At 35.8% G+C, this 17,992-nt stretch overlaps 1 long non-coding RNA gene across 1 annotated transcript; it reads left to right on the top strand.

Moving 5' to 3' along the window:
• Window positions 1–6,051: 6,051 nt before the first annotated feature.
• LOC128804166 (uncharacterized) lies at window positions 6,052–17,591 on the top strand. Its single transcript, XR_008435959.1, has 3 exons — window positions 6,052–6,128; window positions 7,399–7,445; window positions 17,353–17,591. It is a non-coding gene; the product is annotated as an uncharacterized LOC128804166 (long non-coding RNA).
• Window positions 17,592–17,992: the final 401 nt, after the last annotated feature.

The raw sequence follows: 17,992 nt of genomic DNA, 5'->3' as shown, positions 1-17,992 counted from the left end.
ATGGTGGGCTCTCTATATATTGCTTGGAGAGAAGTAGAACACATGAACCACTGTGAGGAGGGATCTTAGATGACTGATTCAGAAAGAGATGGATTTCCTTGGTTACCAAGTGAGATATCTCTTGATTTATTGTCTTTAGAAAGAGCCCAGGTGACTGGATTGGATTTAGTTTTGTAATGAATCTCACCTGAAGTTGCTCTGATTGAATAGGTTGTTGAAATAATGTGTAGTATAGAAAAAATATTGCCATTTCAGGGAAATTAATTTGTGAATTTTAGCTGTTCAGGAGTTAAATATATGGAAACTATTTTAGCATTTCTTTTGTATATCATTAGCACACTTCAATGAACAGTGGATTGAATAATGGTTTTCTTATATAGATGCTACGGATTAATTTTAAGAATTACTCTATCTCATGTAGCACCTACCATGCCACATCCTAAAGTCCAACTTTTCAGAAGAGAAATCCTGCTTTTTCCATGAAGAAACCGGTATCATTTTCTTGGAGAGGTAGTTAAAATAGTGCTTGAATGGTGCATCATTCAATCAAAGGCAGAAGATCTACTGCTTCAAAATATTTTGCTCACCTGACCTGATCTTGTCTTTGAGCCTTCATTTGCATATATATTTCCTTAAGCCTATCCAAAAGTTTCTGCAAAGTGACTTTGTGGCAGTGTTTTAACAGCAAGGGGAAAGATTTCCTTTCCTGTAGAGTGAATTAGGCTATTGTTTCAGAAATTTAGACCAAGGTTTTGTTCTGAATGGTAATAGTAAGAGTATCATCTCCTGTTTTTTTGATTTTCATGATTAAGAAAGATAAAAATAAATTACTGTAGCAATTTAAGAAATTTCTTTGGGATGACTTATGCAAAGATTTTACTTTAATGAGACATACATAACTAATTCTACATTTTTGTATCAGAAAGGATTAGTTGATTTTTTTTGAGATGCTGTTTAGTCTCATGAGTCTATGACAGGTCAGTTTCTATTTGCATTAATTTAAGCCACTGTTAAAACAGCCATGAACCATTGTTTTCCTCAGAGATATTTAATTGATTATTTTTTATTTAAAACCCTTGAACTTCCAACTTTGATATTTTGACTCTTCAAAGTCTTCTGAGCTAGCCCTATAGCCTATGTGATTGGCTGCTTTGGCTGGGTTTAATTAAAAGTTTGGCAAATTAAACATTTGCCATTGGTAAAGAAATATCATAGGCACTGACAGAAGGCTCATGTGTAGTCTTCAGGTGGAAGTCATACTTATCCCTTATACAGCTACTTACTGCCTGAAGTAGCAGTAAAAAAAAAAAAAGTGAGTGACAATGGGCTTAGATGTATTAAATGGAGCTAAAGTCTTCACTTTGTGGGCACTTATAAATGTAATGGGTTTAAAAAAGTTACATAAGTACATTAATTTCAGAAGCAGGGAAGAAAAGTCAAAATGTATTTTTTTGCTAAAATAGTTGTATATAATATGCACACAGTATCCTTTAACCCAGCTTTTCATAGAAGTATTTTCTCTTTAATTGTGATGTCATAGTTCCCTTTCAAAACCCAAAATTCTTGTAATTGAATGTGCCTTTTAAGAAAGATCTGAAACCATTAAAAGTACATATAGGAAACACTGGCTAAATTAATTCACAATATGTGGGGATCCTTAGGTGTGGAAAAATATGAAGTTAAAATCCAGTCATATACAGGAACTACACCACAAATGGAGAATGGGTAACATTAGTCCCTTGCTACAGTCCACATCTTTACAGATGATCCATAACCTTTATAGCACAACAGCATACAATGTTAGAGAAATATTTGTCAGTGTGAGTGAAATATTGCAGAAGTCAATGAAGTATTTTAGCTCAGCTATGATTTTTTTTTCCATTAGTGAGGGAGGAAAAACTATTCCAGACAAGCAGTTCTTGAAAGATATTTGATATTGCTGCAACGTCAGCCAGATATGCTAATGTAATGCTCTGTAGCAACTCAAGCCTTCTTTTCCTACAGATGATTGCATAGAATGGTTTATTTAAACTTGAAACCCGAAGAGAATTCTGGCTCCATAGACATTATTGGTATCTTTGTGCCCTACATGTACCGTGTAGTCAGAGATCGCTAAGATTATTAAGCACCTAATTCATCCCTTGGAGTAGACTGATTAATTTGCCTTATAAAATATGCTAACCCAGAATCTCAAAATATACACTCACCTCTTTATGTATTCCTAATGGCCACATGTGTTGAATTCTTGGCTCTGCATAAAATTAAATTCCTCTGACTTCATTGTTTTGAGTGATTAAAACTAATCTTAGCATTTTTTCTCTGAGCATTACATTTTTCTCATTTTTCTCATCCCTCCTGATAAAATAAAAAAAAAAGGGGGGGGGAAAGGAAAACAAAAAAAAAGCCATTGGTGTCTTTTTTAAAGAAATAGTAACTTTTTTTCTGCCTAGATTGACTACTGTAAGCTGTCTGCTTTGATTGCTCGAAATATCTAATTGCTTGATAAAAATACAAAACTTGGAGCCCTTGTTAATCCATATTAAAATTACAAGTGTATTCTACCTCCCATATTTTATAGATATTCAGCATTTTGCCAACAGTGTAATGGATCCATATTTTCATCTATAGAACAGATGTCATTTTACTTTTTATTACAGGAGATGTTTATTTTGGACCTGTACTTTTAAAATTTTATAAGCTCCACCCTCAAATTGGTTAAGCCTTTTCCCAAGAGATTCTTTTCCTGTGAATAAAATTGCATTTTTCATTTTTTAAAATTTCTATAGGCATTTCTACATTATTTAAAATCCCAAGAAGAGTTGACTCAGTCGAATAAATACAACTGCATTTCCCTTATTCTTCCCTGGCCCAAAAGAAAGGTTGGTCATTTTCCATTGCTATCAAAGCATATTTTAAGCTGCTTGAGTTTACTATGGTTTTTTGGTAATTTTTTTTTTTTTTTTTGTTTTTTTTTCCTCAGTAGATTTTTATTATTTCTTAACTTCTGAATTGATGAAGATGGACAAAAAGAAAATAGTATGGTGTAAAATTTAAATGAAGTTCAGACTTAGAAATCTGTTCTTAAGAGCAGTTGACCAAAACCAGTAATTACTTATATCATGTATGCATTGAAAAGAAAGTCCTGCCTAGAACTTCCACCTAATTACAGTTAGAGAAGTCCAGAGAGTTCCCATAAATCTGAATGTCATAACACTACAATAGAGGTAGCAGATAGGACTTTTAAATTTATTTCTTTGCTAGAACAGAATTTCCAAATAGCCAATATTGCTTCCTACCACAGTAGTGTCACTGTGAAAAGCAAGAATTGATCATGATCTAACAAAACCGTGTCACTCAGAAAAGAGAGTGAACAGCTGTTGTGTACAGTGAGCTTATTACAAAAGCATTTTTTTATTTTCCCAGGAGTTTGACAGAGAGAATAAAGTAGGTGAAACAAATGAAATGTTTGATCTTAGGCTTAACCTTATATACTGCTGAAAAATCCTAGATGAGAGAAGTATCTAGTTATAAGCAGAAGCCACTTAAGCACCATCAGTGTTCAGTTTATGTCAGAGCTTTTTAACAGAACAAGACAGCAGTATGTCCAGGTTTCTAATTATCTCAGGTGTCTTAAATTCTTGCTCAGGGAGTCTCTGCCCAAAGCTTTATTTTTAGTAGCTCATCTACTAGTAGCTCAATTGTAACCTTCCAGTCTTTCCCAGTCCATGCAGCCAGCAACTGGCAAACTGCTTAATAACTTGCAGTCTTGGGCAATAGGGCTGTGAAGAATAATCTGAATTTTTTATTTTCCATTTATGAGCAGAAAGAATTGTAGACCTCTTGACATTCAAGTAGGTGTACCTCTTCAGCTCCAACCTCTCTAGCCTGCTATAGAATGAGAATGTGAATGAAAATGTGATTTTTTTGAATGATTCCAATATGATAATTACCTGATCTTCCTAACAGTAATGGAAGTGTTGTATACCTTATGATAGCATATATTTTTCATGGTATATACACTCATAGGTGTTGTATAGCTACTCTAATTAAAGGACCAACTTCATCCAGCCATTTGTGGTGTGGTTTGAAAAGGAATTTGAAGAGTTTTTTGAGATTTCAGAGAGCACATGTCTCTGCCCATGTACTTACTGTTGGAGAAAGTAGTCCAGACCTCTTTGGATTATTTGAAAATGCAGAGTTAGCAAGGATGTTCATACTGTTGCCAGTATCAATATCTGGGAAGTTTGAGTTAGCATTAACATGTGGCTTTACTTAAAATATACTTAGCCATCGTGAATGCAATGAAGATGTCTAAATACTGTTATACAGAATATTTTCTATGATGTGGTTTTCATAATAGAATTGAGTCCAGAAGATCATGTGCAATTTTCATATTGATTTTTTAATTTTCCATACTATTTATTTCAAGAAAAATGGACATACAAACAAAATAGGACAAGAACAGGGGCAAAAAAAAGTCTAAAGAAAATGAACTCTTCTGGGGACCCCATCATTCATGTTAATCTCAACCCAAAAGACTGGTATGCCACTTTTGAACAGCTACTCCAGTAGTTCCATGGCACTTTTTTCTGATGTTTACAAACAGTAGTACATTGGGCACTCCAATCTCAATTTTGAACCTTAGGCAAGACTTAGAAGAGAAAGACTTCAATGTGTCAGCTGAAACAAGGGCATCAGTAACCAAATCACTCTGTAATAAAATTTGCCTCATTGCTTTTAAGAACTAGCAGATGGTTTCAACTTTATCTCCCATTGGAGACAAGCTGATTGAATTCAGTATTTGCTTAATGGCTGCTATTTGTGCAAATGAAGATAAAGGAACTTAGCTAAAGATTGGCTATTCCTGTACAGCCAAGTAGCAGAAAAGGCTTTGCACGTCTGACCAACAGTCCAATTTGTAAAAGCTGCTTTTTTTTTTTATGTCTTCAGTGACTGGTAGTAGGTTATGCCTTTTCACAATGTGAAACTAAGAGAGTAGAGTGGTCTCCTACCTCATCAATTGCAGTCGCATTCAGCCATATATATAAATGTGAATATATATATATATAGAGAGAGAAATTTGTATTTGATTAAAAAAAAAAAAAATTAACAACATATTTACCAAGACCTCCTGGTTCCTAGCTCTGATACAAGAACCTAAGAAACTGCTGAAATAAATACTTCAAACAGAAATTAGACTCTGACACAAATTTATGGATGTGAATTTCACTGCAGAACCCAAATTTACTGATGCTATGATGTGCATCACGGTTGTTTAAACTGACTTTATGCCAATAGGCAAACACAGGGAAAACGACCCATTTTAGACTGCAGTCAGTAATTTGAAATACAAAGAGACAAAGTTTGAAAAGTTTGAAAATATTGGAGTATTTATACCGGGAAATGGTTGCTGCAGGTTTCTTCTCCTCTCATTTTTGCCAAGCCTATTCATAGCATGCAGACTTAGTTGTGGAACTTACACACAGCCTAACCAAGGAGAAGATTTACGTTTGAGGCTGAGTCAAGACCCTTTGGTGGTTTAAAAGTGCTGAATGATCACTGAAAACACTGCTGGGAGATTGCAGGTTGCCTGGACAACAGGAATCCCGCTTCTGCCCTGCTTGACCAGCACAGTGGGTAGCCAGTGTGTGGCTGGGATTTGCAGATTCTTCCCAGCTGCTGGACAGCCCTCCCAACTGGTGACCCTGGATTTAGTCCTGAACACTCTTTTAATGAAAATTTTGTAACTTTTTGTTTTTATTTTGAGTTAGAGCGAGATGTCATAGTGCCTGTAACTGGATTCTGGCCATAGCTGAGGAGGTCACTGACAGTTTGAGGGGACCTCAACTCTTCTTATAGATTGTATTTCTAGCAACGTGACAACAAGGAACTATCTCCCAGAAGGTGCTAGACTTCTTTGCTCTGGGACCTACCCACAACATGTCTCTACTGGTAACAGTAGAGACAAGGCACAAGGTCACAGCTGCATTATGATTCAGGTACAATAGCAGAGAGTTGACATGCAGAGAAACACTTTTATTTATTCCATTGATCAAACAGGAGCACACAGTTGGTAGAAAGGACAAAGAAAGAGAAGACTGTTTTAATTACTTACATTATATAAATGTGTATGTATGTGCTCCCACGCATAAGAGCAATTAGCTCTCCTAAGTAAACCCAATTCAGATAGACAACAGTATGACCAAATGAAATAAGAGTATATTTTAAATTGTTATTTATATAGTACCCTCACTGTGTAAAGTACTGCATAGTACAACATGTTTCATCTGAATATGTTTGAGACCTGTAGAAAATTTAGGTAATGGAAATGCCTAAAATGGATGAAAATAAGAGTATGACCATTACATAAACACTGGCAAGGTGACGCAGTTAGTTGTCAGAGATCTGGGTTTGATCCAGATATTTTGGAATTCAGATCAGATATCCGCAGAAGAGTACAGACTGGAGCAGTGGAGATTCTGGTTCCCCAAGACTGCAGGACACACAGTATAGGACATGGTGGGGGCTATGTATCAAAAGCAATCAAGAGTAAAAGTTGTCTGCATCCAGATAGGATTGTCAAGTCTACGTGTAGTATGCCCCTGGTTAAACCTGGACTCTCTGCATCCTTATTTTGCTGCAATTATGTCTTCAGGTGTCTGTTTCAGGTCAGATGTTAGGGCCATTCAATGTGTGGCTGTGTACCAGGGTGTTAGCTCTGCCTTTGCTTCCAGGAAAAGAGAATATTAGTCAAGTTATGATCTTGTGCTCACACAGTTGTGAGACTGATGGGCAGGAGTTGGGTCCCATATCTTCAGTCTCCAGGAGCACAGTCTAGAGAAATACGTGACAGTCCTCTGCATTTGGTATTCTTAATGAGGAAGTCTCTTTGAGTCAATAAAGTTGTTGTGACCCTCGTAAGTGAAAGTGGTTTTACATTTTTTCTTTAATTGCTGTTGCCCTAGCAGCCCATTATGAAAGTGAATTCTTACAAGTACACATGCCTTAACTGAAAAATAGAAAATATGTAGGAAGAAGTCAGGAAAATGCAAAAATAGCATAATTGCAGGGGAATTCTTTCGAATGTGTTCTTCTTACAGAAAGGGAGTTGTCATTTGGATGGTTATTTAATCTTTTGCACTTAAGCAGAAGCAAATATGAGACACACACCATTCAGAATGTCTTCCGGTGTTTTCAACCCTTTACCCCTTTGTAATTCTTTAAAGGGGTAAAGAAGGGGGAGGGACACTGGGAGACACAAAGCTGATTAAAGGTGGAATAATGAAAGGAAAAATGTTCGAAAGACAGTAAAATGTTCACAAGCTGCAAAGAGCTTGAACAACTGCAACACTGATCCAAGGAAAGGCATATAATCCTCTTAATCTTTTATTTCATCAGGGGAAAATGCTGGACAAGAGGAAACATTTTCTGAGTCATAGAACATGGTAAGCACTTCAGTAAGAGATCTGCTCCAGGCTACATGCTGAGTGCTGACCTACTGAAATTATTTAGAATAAGGACCATGGCAAGAATTTTACACTTTGTCTGTCAACGAAATCAGCTTTATCACACACATGATCTAAAATGTGCTGAAGTGTTTATATTTGTACAAGGTGCTATTTTTTTTCAAGATTTATATGTTTTTCTCCACCACATGTTACTTTTGGAAATGTGAATCTGTGTTTATGCTCTTAACAGAAAATATTCTTATTCTAACTTCTTTGTCTTCTTTCTTGTTGGAAGAAGTTATGTGACAAAATAATTCACATTATGTTTTTCTAATGTTGGGAGATATAGCTGTAGATTTTAACTATATTTCCTCTTTCTTAATTTTTTTTTCTCATACTATCACAAAGATATTAGGCAAATAAATCTGAGCAAATGTTCAGCACTGTCATGTACATTGCATCAATATCAATAGAATAATGCTGCCTGTGCTAAGGGGGGGAGAGTTTAGAATTTATGGTTTTGCATTGCTATTCTTTAAAGATGCTGTAGGGTCTCTAACACATCCAATAGGCTTGTTTCCAAGTCCATTAAAGATTTAATGTTAAAAATTTTGAGTATGCTTTAAAAGCACGACGCCTTAATGGACAAGGATGCAAAAGCAGGGACAGTTTAGCCACTGGCAAAAGCCTGTGACTGGCAATGACTGGGCAGATCTAATCAACCTCACAAAGGCTGAGAAACAGAAGATGGTGGAGGACTAGAAAATTTACACATGTCATGTATTTTTTTTCATCACACCATAATTTAGCAATCCTTTGCGACTTTCCTCCCTTTGGGAGGAAAGGACCTTCTCTTAAGAAAGCAGGGAGGTCAGTATCTGGAATGGAATATGGACTATGAGAAACATACCATGAAAGATTGGAGGAAGTATGGAGAGAACCATTGTATACTATAATGAGATGAAAATCACGAAATGGTGAGTTAATCTAGAATTTTTAAGAGAGGAAACTTGATCAGAAAGTACATTGAGATAGAAGTTTATAGGGTGCATCTGCAAATTTTAGTTTGGATCAGATGAGTCTGCTTCTGGACCAGCTTCCCAGTCATTCCCCCAGTCTGTGTCTAACCGGTATGAAATTAAATTAAAAGATGGTCTCCAGAATCTCCCCTTAATGCACCCCAAACACTATTGGTTGTCAGTCAACAGCTCTGGAGGCCACAAAAACACACAAGATGTGACCACTTATTCTCAGAACTAATATTTTTTCAATGGATCAATTCATACTGTGATGCTTTTGCTAATGAAGATGTAAGCAAAGAATAATTTAAAGCAAAAAAGAAGTGTGGAGCTCCTTCTACTCAGTAAAGAAGGTATTTTTTATTTTGCTAGAAGAGTATATTGCAAACTGAAGTTCCTCAATAAGAATGAGAAAATGAACCTGTGGAAAAACATTTGCTAAGTGCTAAAGAAAAATGTGTAGATCTTCTTACATTAAGAAATTTCCAAGTCTGTGCTCTTGTATTAATTACCTATAGCATTGGCACATACTTTACTACTGCATGTAAAAGCAAAAGGTGCAGCCAATTTACATTTTTCAGAATCTCATTTGATAAGCAGTTTAAAATAAGTCTTACTGGCCTTGCAGACTGCAATTTAGGATTGTGGTTTTGTATGTACTTTTCCTCTATCCAGAATGACCTGGTTACTAAAGTTTGTAAATGGATTCTACTGTAACATTTACTTTGAGAAATCTGCATCTTGAAATGTATGAGTTTTAAACATGGATTAATTTGGTAATCTTTTAATGTGAAAATGTATTCCACTGGGCATTGCAGTGTCATAGTAAAAAGCTATCTGATAAAATAAGTAGTGAAATTGGAATTTCAGTTTAAACTGCTTTTTCAAGGAATAAGTTATCCTAAGGCTCATGTTTGAACTAGCTGCTATTATTTGTTGTGTGTAGCAGTTATTTCCTTATAGAGAGTCTAAATTTATTTAAGCTACAGCTGGGTGTAGAATTTCTTGGTACTTCTTTTAGTGGTTACAGATACCATTAAAAAAAGATTCACGGTTATTACTTAAATTTTACAATTTGGTTCTTCACAGAGAGCAAGTAAAAGAGAATATTACATGTCATTTCATTTTGAATAATATTGAATGTCTTAGCTCTGTGTAGCTCTGACTAGAAAGGAAATGAATATGGTTTATTTTATAGTCTAATCCTGTCCTAGACATCCATTTTAGTTTTTAAAAAAAATATTTGAAATATCTCCTTTTGATAACTAAACTATTGCCTTTCACACTGCTGAATGCTTCGATTCCACATTTCTTTATTATTTCACTTGGAAAACTTCCAGCCAAGCTGATATGGATACAGTTGTGGGGCAGACACAAGCACCTGAGATAAGAACTACCCACTGATGATGCAACAATTAGAAGCTTCTTTGATAGCATTCTTCCAGTACTTTAATATTGCAATATTCCTCATAATTCAGCACATGGCTGAATTAATTCTATTTGCTGAAGTAAAGGGAAAGAGAACAAGAGAAATAATCCTGAACACATTGATCCAGAAATTTAAAGCAATGTGTCCAATGACTTGTGCTTTAAGTCACTACTATGAAATGCTGTGTTCTTTGCTAAAAGAGCCATGCTTGAGGATATTAAACTGAGTATTTGTGGAAAATAGAGCTTCTTATTAGTGAACAATTCATAGCTGGATTTCAAAGATTCTTAAAGTGCTTCTTGAACAGTCCAGTTATAGTATTAGATATGGGTCACAAAACCCTCGTGCAGTGCTGCAGGCTGGGGAAAAAGTGACTGGCAAGGTGCCCAATGGAAAAGGATCTGGGGGTGCTGGTTGACAGCCACTGAACATGAGCTGTCAGTGTGCCCAGGTGGCCAAGAAGGCCAATGGCATCCCAGTCTGTATCAGCAATAGAGTGGCCACCAGGACCAGGGCAATGATTGTCCCCTTGTACTTAGCTTTGGTGAGGCTGTACCTCAAGTCCTGTTCTCAGTTCTGAACCTCTCAATTCAGGAAGGACATTGAGGTGCTGACCAGAGTGGTCAACAGAGCTGGTGAGGAGTCTGAAGCACAAGTTCTTTGAGGACCAGCTGAGGGAGCTGGGGGTGCTTAGCCTGTGGAAAAGGAGGCTCAGGGGAGACCTTATTGCTCTCTACAGCCACCTGAAAGGAGTCAGATGGGGTCGACCTCTTCTCCCAGGCAACGAGTTACAGGATGAGAACACACAGACCTCATCTGCACATGGGGAGGTTCAGACTGGACATCAAGAGAAATTGTTTTTAATATACAGACACATTTTGACAAACTGGAAATTGAAACACCAAATGCCAGTTTTACTCTGGAAGATAAATTTATGTTGCCATTTAAAATGCATTTCTGAAAAATTACAGCAAACAGGTAGTTATACTATGTGCATTTGCTCTCATTAGTCAGGGAGAGTAGCTGAGCTTTTAAGACATCACCTTGGCTACCATATGAGATTCTAAGAACTGTCTTTCTGTGAAACGGGACAGGAGATAGGTGATTACAGGTAGTATGTAGGCAGTAGGCCACAGACAGGAAGAGAATTTTAAAAGAATATTCTACTGGTCTACAGGCAAAACCTGGAGAAACTAATAAGGCTTGCATTGGTGCTACACCTCATTTTGTCATTAGTTTGATATTTTTCGATCAGAGCTATTTCAGGGAACTGTAATACAACATTGTTTAATACAGCAAAGTGTTCATAAACTGTTTGCAGAATCCCTTATATGTCTCATTGAAGTTCACATTTGCTATCTAACTCAGGTCATGAATCATAAGCTTAGGGTTACCTACTTTCCTGGGGTACATCCTTCATTACATCTTTTCTTTCTACTTCTCTGATCTCTTTCTGTGCACCATCTAAAACTATTTTCAAAAGCAGAACCCAAATAGTAAGCTGTTAAAATGGAGAACATATTATATAACCACTCTGTGATGAAGTTAAAGCCTATAAATTCAGTAGATAATCTTACACTTTTTCATTTTTTCTTACCCTCTGGTAAGATGCTGATGATCTTCATCTTTGCCTGGCTACTGAAATTTTCATTCCACGTAAACTTTCTAGGTTCAGAACTTATTCTTCAACTAAGAAAGTAGCCAATAAATAATGGATGTAATATATTACTTGTGTCTGTAACACCTACTAAGCCTTTCATTCTCTGTTGCACAATTGTCCTGTTGTACATGGGGTTTTAATTTTGCAAACACTAAAAAGTGATTAGTTTCAAAGGTTAGTTTGAAAGATAATTTAGCATATTCCTTATGAAGTATTAAAGGCCTAAGCTGTTTACTGGCTAATCTTGTGATTTAGTCCAGAGGATGTTAGAATCTCACATGAAGGTCTGTTGGTTTATGGCTTGAGAGTGATGTGGTGGAAACTGACGATCTGTTGGTTCTGCTGAATATGATGAGGGAAGAGCTATCCAGCCATTTTCATGCAGAAAATCTGGATGTTTTAACTGATTAAAGTTTATCTCTGTGTCTAATGTTTCATCAGTAAATAGGGGTCAGCCATCTGGCAGTGATAAGTTTGGCTGGGATGTATTCCATCTGCTAAAATATGATGTAAAAATATTCTGTTCTTCCATGGCACTGGAAAGATATGACATCTGGGATTAGAAAAGTACAGAAGCTTGAAATTAGAAGGAATAGACAAAATTATTTCCCTTCTGAGGAACTGTAGTGGTGCTATTGAAGGGTGGGACTAATGACAGGCCTGTAGCTGGCATTTGCAGGTAAGTTTTTTCTAGAAGTTAATATTACCTCAGAAGTTAAAATCCTGAACTCACTCTTCCTCTCAATCCTCACTTTACCATCAAGTGAAATTATTAAGTAGATTTATAGCCAATGGAGTCACCTATCTGAGTAAATAAAGATGTAGATTTCTCATGCTGACATGGAATTTTGTGTTACCTGGCATCCAGCTGTTTACAGCTGTGCAGCTTATGGTTTACAAGAAGAGCTGGAAAAATATTAAAGGCTTTGCATTGCTTTATCTACAAGCTGAAGCAGGTAGCTTCCATTTTGATGGATCATTGTAAATTTATCACAATAGAGGCTCCAGGGATCCTAATATTCAAAACCCTGAATTTGCTTGAAGAATGAAGAGGTATACTGTAGAGAGATGATAAAACTTTTTTCCTTTGCCTTTTCTGTATACTGTGACATGACCATTTATAAACAAAATTTAGGATCTTCTGCATATGTTTTTGGCTGATTTGTGTGTTCTAGTCCATGATTGGCTGATGCTCCCAAAAAAAAGATGTCAAAGATGCAGCTCATCTATGACTATCAGTTTCCCAATAGCAACTTAATTAAGTGTTTTAGCATATTTTTCCTCTGCATTGTGCCTGTTTTGAAAGCTCAAATGTGCATTCAGGTAACAGCAATTCTAAACTATTTGGAGGAAACTGTAGGTCTTTCATGTGGGAGCAGTTTCTCCAGGGAGCTGACATCCTTGTAGACATTGTTTCCAAAATACACCTTTCAGTTTAATTTGAGGACTTCATTTTAAATTAAGAAAGCATTGTAAGGATTGATATATGGAAAACTCTGATCATGATTTTCTTTTTTCCCTGAGGCAAAGCAAGCTGCTTTCCAAATTATCATGTCCCAGAGAGGAAAGATGTGAAAATAAGGTTCTGCATCTGACCCTGTCCTGAAGACTGGAATTGTAATGCTTCCTACATAATAGCTCAACACACTATGTTAATGTGAAGTTCTTTTATAAATCTAGGCAGCAGTAGGCCAACATAGATTCCCCAATGGCTGCTGTAACGTGAACCAGTAGGCATTTAGTTTTAGAGTACTATGTACAAGTTAATTTTCAAAAATCAATCCTCAGTAATTGGTTTAATAGTTAATAATAACTGACTACTATGGTAGGCAGTAGAGAAGCTATTATGTCCATTAGAGTGTCTGTAAGTGTGAAAATTGCTCATTTGTGACCACAAGAAAAAAAAAGAAAAACAAGAGAAAGGTTTTAAGAACTTTTTTTTTACTTTGCTTTAGCAGAAGGCAATTAAGCCAGACATTTGTGCAGTTTGGAATTTTTTATTAGATACAGCTTCCCCACTCTTCTTTTTTGTTGTTGTAGGCAGTGATGTAGTTGCTTTGTGTGTAGCCAAATATTACATACATAAATTTATTAATTGCAGCATTAATTAAGAAATGCTGAGCTTAAGAAGCACTGGGAAATAATGTAGGATTAGAGTAAATACAAAGAGACTTTGTCAGGGCATCCACTTATGTGTGTGTAATGACATTTAAAAAAAAAAAAATCTAAGCAATTTTAAAATAATTAAAAGCAAATAGAATGAGTAGATTTTAAGGCTGAGTGTTCCTGAGAGAATGATTTAGCTCTATTATTCTTAAATTTAAATAATGAGTACATGGACTTAAATTAGGCAATTGCTTATTATTTTGCTGACTCGGGGCCTCAGTAAAAATACTACTGTGTTAAATTTTCAAAAACACTTTTGAAAGGGATGTAGCTATTTGGTTTTGCAGACTTTTTGTCCTTTTGTGTTTAAATGCTATATATTTTCATCAATGCCAAAGAGAATCCTACTTCCCTCGCTCTTTTTCCCCCATCTTCTTAAAAAATTATTTTATATTAATATACCTAAATACTGTGCTTAATTTTTTCTTCTAATTTATGGGTGACTTCCCTTACTATTTCCAAGGCTTTCTTTCAATTTATGACTTCTTAGTGTTGAAATTGTGACATGCAAAAAATTACCTCAACTTATATTTAATCACTTGTAAAATAGTGATTCCTTGGCTGTGTCCCCAAATTACTTGTACCTCCACAACGAACAATAATTTTAGTCAAGTAGACTCACAAAACAAAAAGAATAGACAGGGAAATATTTAAAAGTTTGCTTAGGGTTCGAACTAACATGTCTTATAACTCTCTTTAATTTTGTTTTAAAGAAAGTTCTAAGCATGTGCCTCAGTTACTGAATTGGACTGAATGTACTGAGCTGTGTAGAACCTTTTCCTAATTTTGGTCTGAAAAATCAAATATGATTAATACTGAGGACATCAACTCAGTGAAAGATGCTGATGCTCAGAAAATAATGTGCATTTCAGATTTTATCCACACATTGTATTATAATTCATTTCCTTTATTTATTTTTGATTTGCTTTGATGACAACTTTCCAGTCTGTGGGGTTCAATCTGATATAACTATCTAACTAATATAAAGTCATTATTAGACCTAGAATTTTGCATAAGAGCAAGTAAATTGAAAACAAACCTAGTCCCCCCATTCTCTTCACAAATAGTTGCAATACTAGTAGAATAAAACCACATCAAATATTACTTCATCTTTGCCTGCCAGCAGCTTAAATTCTTTTTAATTTCTTTGGGGTGTGTGTATTAGCAGATTGCCTTTACAGAGAACTTTCAGGTTTATTTGTCTCAATTTGCTGAAGTAGCTGAGTATGGTCCAAAAGGAAAAATAAATCACAGAGAAAACTCATTTGGAAATGTTTATATTTTTGAACTAGAAAGCAGTAGACAGTATTTTTTAGGCCAGAAAAACTACATGTTGCTGTCTTTGAGGGAAAAAATAAAATAAAATCTTTACCTTGCACACTCAAATTTTAATCCAAAGGCTAAGCTGATACAGCAGTTACTTCTTTAATTATTTATGGATGAGACATGTGAAATGCGTGCCAAAGTTAGCAGAGAGAAAATAATGGCTAGTATTAAACATTTGACCTTGAAAGCAGCTCTGATTGAAAATAATTACCCAAGTTTTAAAACCTTTATTTCCTGTTCTGGTGGCAATGTCCTTCTTAAGCTGTAATAAATTGCCCAATCATTTTAGCATCAGATTAACTTGAGTCAAGTGTTTATTTCACATTAAGCTTCAACATTACTGATACTCTATGTGAAAGTAATATTAATTATCTTTAGGGATTTTTTTTTTAATCCAGGCTTCTTTGGTGGTATAAATTTTTATAGAGTTTGCCCTCAATGTTCCTTCAAGGCCACATGTCATTTCAACTTATCAAAATCTTAAAATTAACTCAGAATTTTCTGCTGACCTCTGTGATGTTTTGGTATTGAGCAGGTGCAAATGAATTCTCTTAGACTCCTTTGTTATGTCTATCTATGTTGTCAATCTAGTTTACATTAACATCTGGAAAATGGATATGGGAAAATTATTGGTCTTTTTAATTATAATTAGCTGTCAGTCTTCCCAATGAGAGGTATTTTGGTCATTAAGTGAATAATATTGGCTCATGAATATTACTTAATATAATAGATACTTAAAAATGAATTATAAAATATTTGCTTTCAAGCATAAAAATGCCACCATAACCACCATGCATCAATTTATGTGGGTTTTGTGTTTTGGCAAACATTTTGCCTCAAGGATACCAGGTGTAGCTTTGCAGGGTCCTTTGATTAATGTCTGTCTAGTAACGTCACTGGTTGCTTTGGGCAAACTGTTCTATAAAAGGAAACCTTGCTGACATGGAAAAGAAAATTGCAAGTCTGGTGTGCATGAGAACTTAATTACAATAAACAACAATTAAACAGATTATTATAGCAGTGCAATTATTACTCTAAAGTTGACATTGTGTCAGCACCTTATTTTCATTGCTTTTTTAATCAGTCTGTAGAATTTGCCTCGAGCTAAAACAGAAACTACTATTAAAGTCAACAACAAGATTTAAAACAATTTATTTTTGTTATTTATTTTAATCAATGGAAAGATTTTCAGAGTTTTCTTTGTTCTTACTTTTTTGATCACTAAGCCATAAAAAATGTTTTTCATGTATCTACTTCATACAAGCCAAATTCTGTTGTCCTTATGCTATAAGTTTTTCTCTGACTGTGAAACAATCGTGCACTACCAGTCTACTGTAATGTGTGCTCAAATGCATCAATGCGTGGTAAGAAAACCAGTGGAAAATATTTTTTAAAGCTTTTTAAGTGTTTCATTATATATCTCCATCCTGTCTTTGCAAGTCGAGAAAACTAATGGAGACAGAATCTCTCACTTTGAAGAAAATGCATCTCCTCTGCGACCCATATTTAATTTTGAGTAGTAGTGACAATAGCAAGAGGATTTTCTGGGTATTGCAGCTGACGATATTGTTCCTAAATGTGACCAAGAAGTCAGGGTTTTTTTGTAGTTTCTTTCCTTTGTCTAGCCACTTAGTTCTTTAAAAAGATAGAACTAGCAATGTAATTGGTGGAGAGGTGACAGCATTTCTAAATGAAAAATAGAAGTTTGGTAGGCTTCAAACTAAATGCCTTTCAATACAGAGACATTTTCCTCTCTCCTAAATGGCACTTCATGGTAATTGAGCAAATTTTATAGGACTGAAATTACTCACAAGAGTACTCTCTGTATTACTCTGTGAAAGCAATGGAAGTACAATGAGAGTTTTGAGAAAAAAAGAAAAAAAGTTAATTAAGGAAGGAAAATATCTGGGGAGTAGTTTAGCTTTGATATGCTTCAGCTTTTGGGCTTACCTGCAAGATGGCTGCAGTGAGACTAAACCTGCAGACTGGCTCCAAATGCCGGCAGCCCAGCTGGAATCAGCCTTTGGCAAAAAGGTGAGGAAAAACAATAGGTTTGCAAAGCTCCAACTGCAAATTGTGTCAACTGTTGTCAGAGAAAGTACTCAAGAGAGGGGGAGAGCCTGCAGATTTCTGCAGCTTTTGTAGAAAATTGCTGTTTGAAGAACTCAGGACATGCTCCTCTGAAGAAATTCCTTCTCACTACCAAAGGAGGTAAACTAAGCTGAAGACTGCTCCTCTGACATGCTTAGGAGAAGGTCCACAGAGCTTGCCAAAACTGAGTTTCTTTCATTTTGCCATTTTCAGTGAATGGACCCAGAAGAATTCAGAATAACAATGAAGAAAGTTGCCTAAGTCTGGCCCACTTAGAGTGCCAGCTGCCTAACAACCGAGAAAAAGAAGAGCAAAAGGATTTTCAGCGCTTTGGCTTCAGATGTTTTTCATCTGAAAGAATACTATTTAAACTGGTGGAACAGCATGATGGAACAGCAGCTGCTGTAACTGCAGACAAGAAGCAAATGTGCAAAGATATATTCATATTTCTAGTGGTGACCTAATTCTCTGTGAAATGTCCAGGTCCAGGGTATCATTCACCACGGTGCTTTGCTTTATTTTCTGGTATTCTGATATTACACCACTGGATTTAAATGGTCTACTAATTGGAATGTGCATATATGTGTAGTTGTCAAAAGAGAAAAAGCTACTTAGAGTAACAGGAGTTCTCTCAGGTACGCTGGCTTTATTTGCATTGTATATCTAAGCCAGTATCCACCCCTTTCTAGCCTTGCACAGCAATTTGTCTGGGGTCCCTGGGCTACTAGGCTGTGGCTACTGAGAACACCTGTAAAACTTTCCCTTCAAATATGAAGATTTGGCACAGGTGTTCATAGAAAGGCTGCTGCTAGTCTCAAACCTTTAAGCTGTTTTCCATGAGGTATACCTGCAT

This window comes from Vidua macroura, chromosome 2, assembly GCF_024509145.1.
Source record: "Vidua macroura isolate BioBank_ID:100142 chromosome 2, ASM2450914v1, whole genome shotgun sequence".
In the NCBI taxonomy this organism is placed as follows: Eukaryota; Metazoa; Chordata; class Aves; order Passeriformes; family Viduidae; genus Vidua; species Vidua macroura.
The sequence above is the reverse complement of the archived record's forward strand: the minus strand, read 5'-3'. Positions and strand labels throughout refer to the sequence as shown.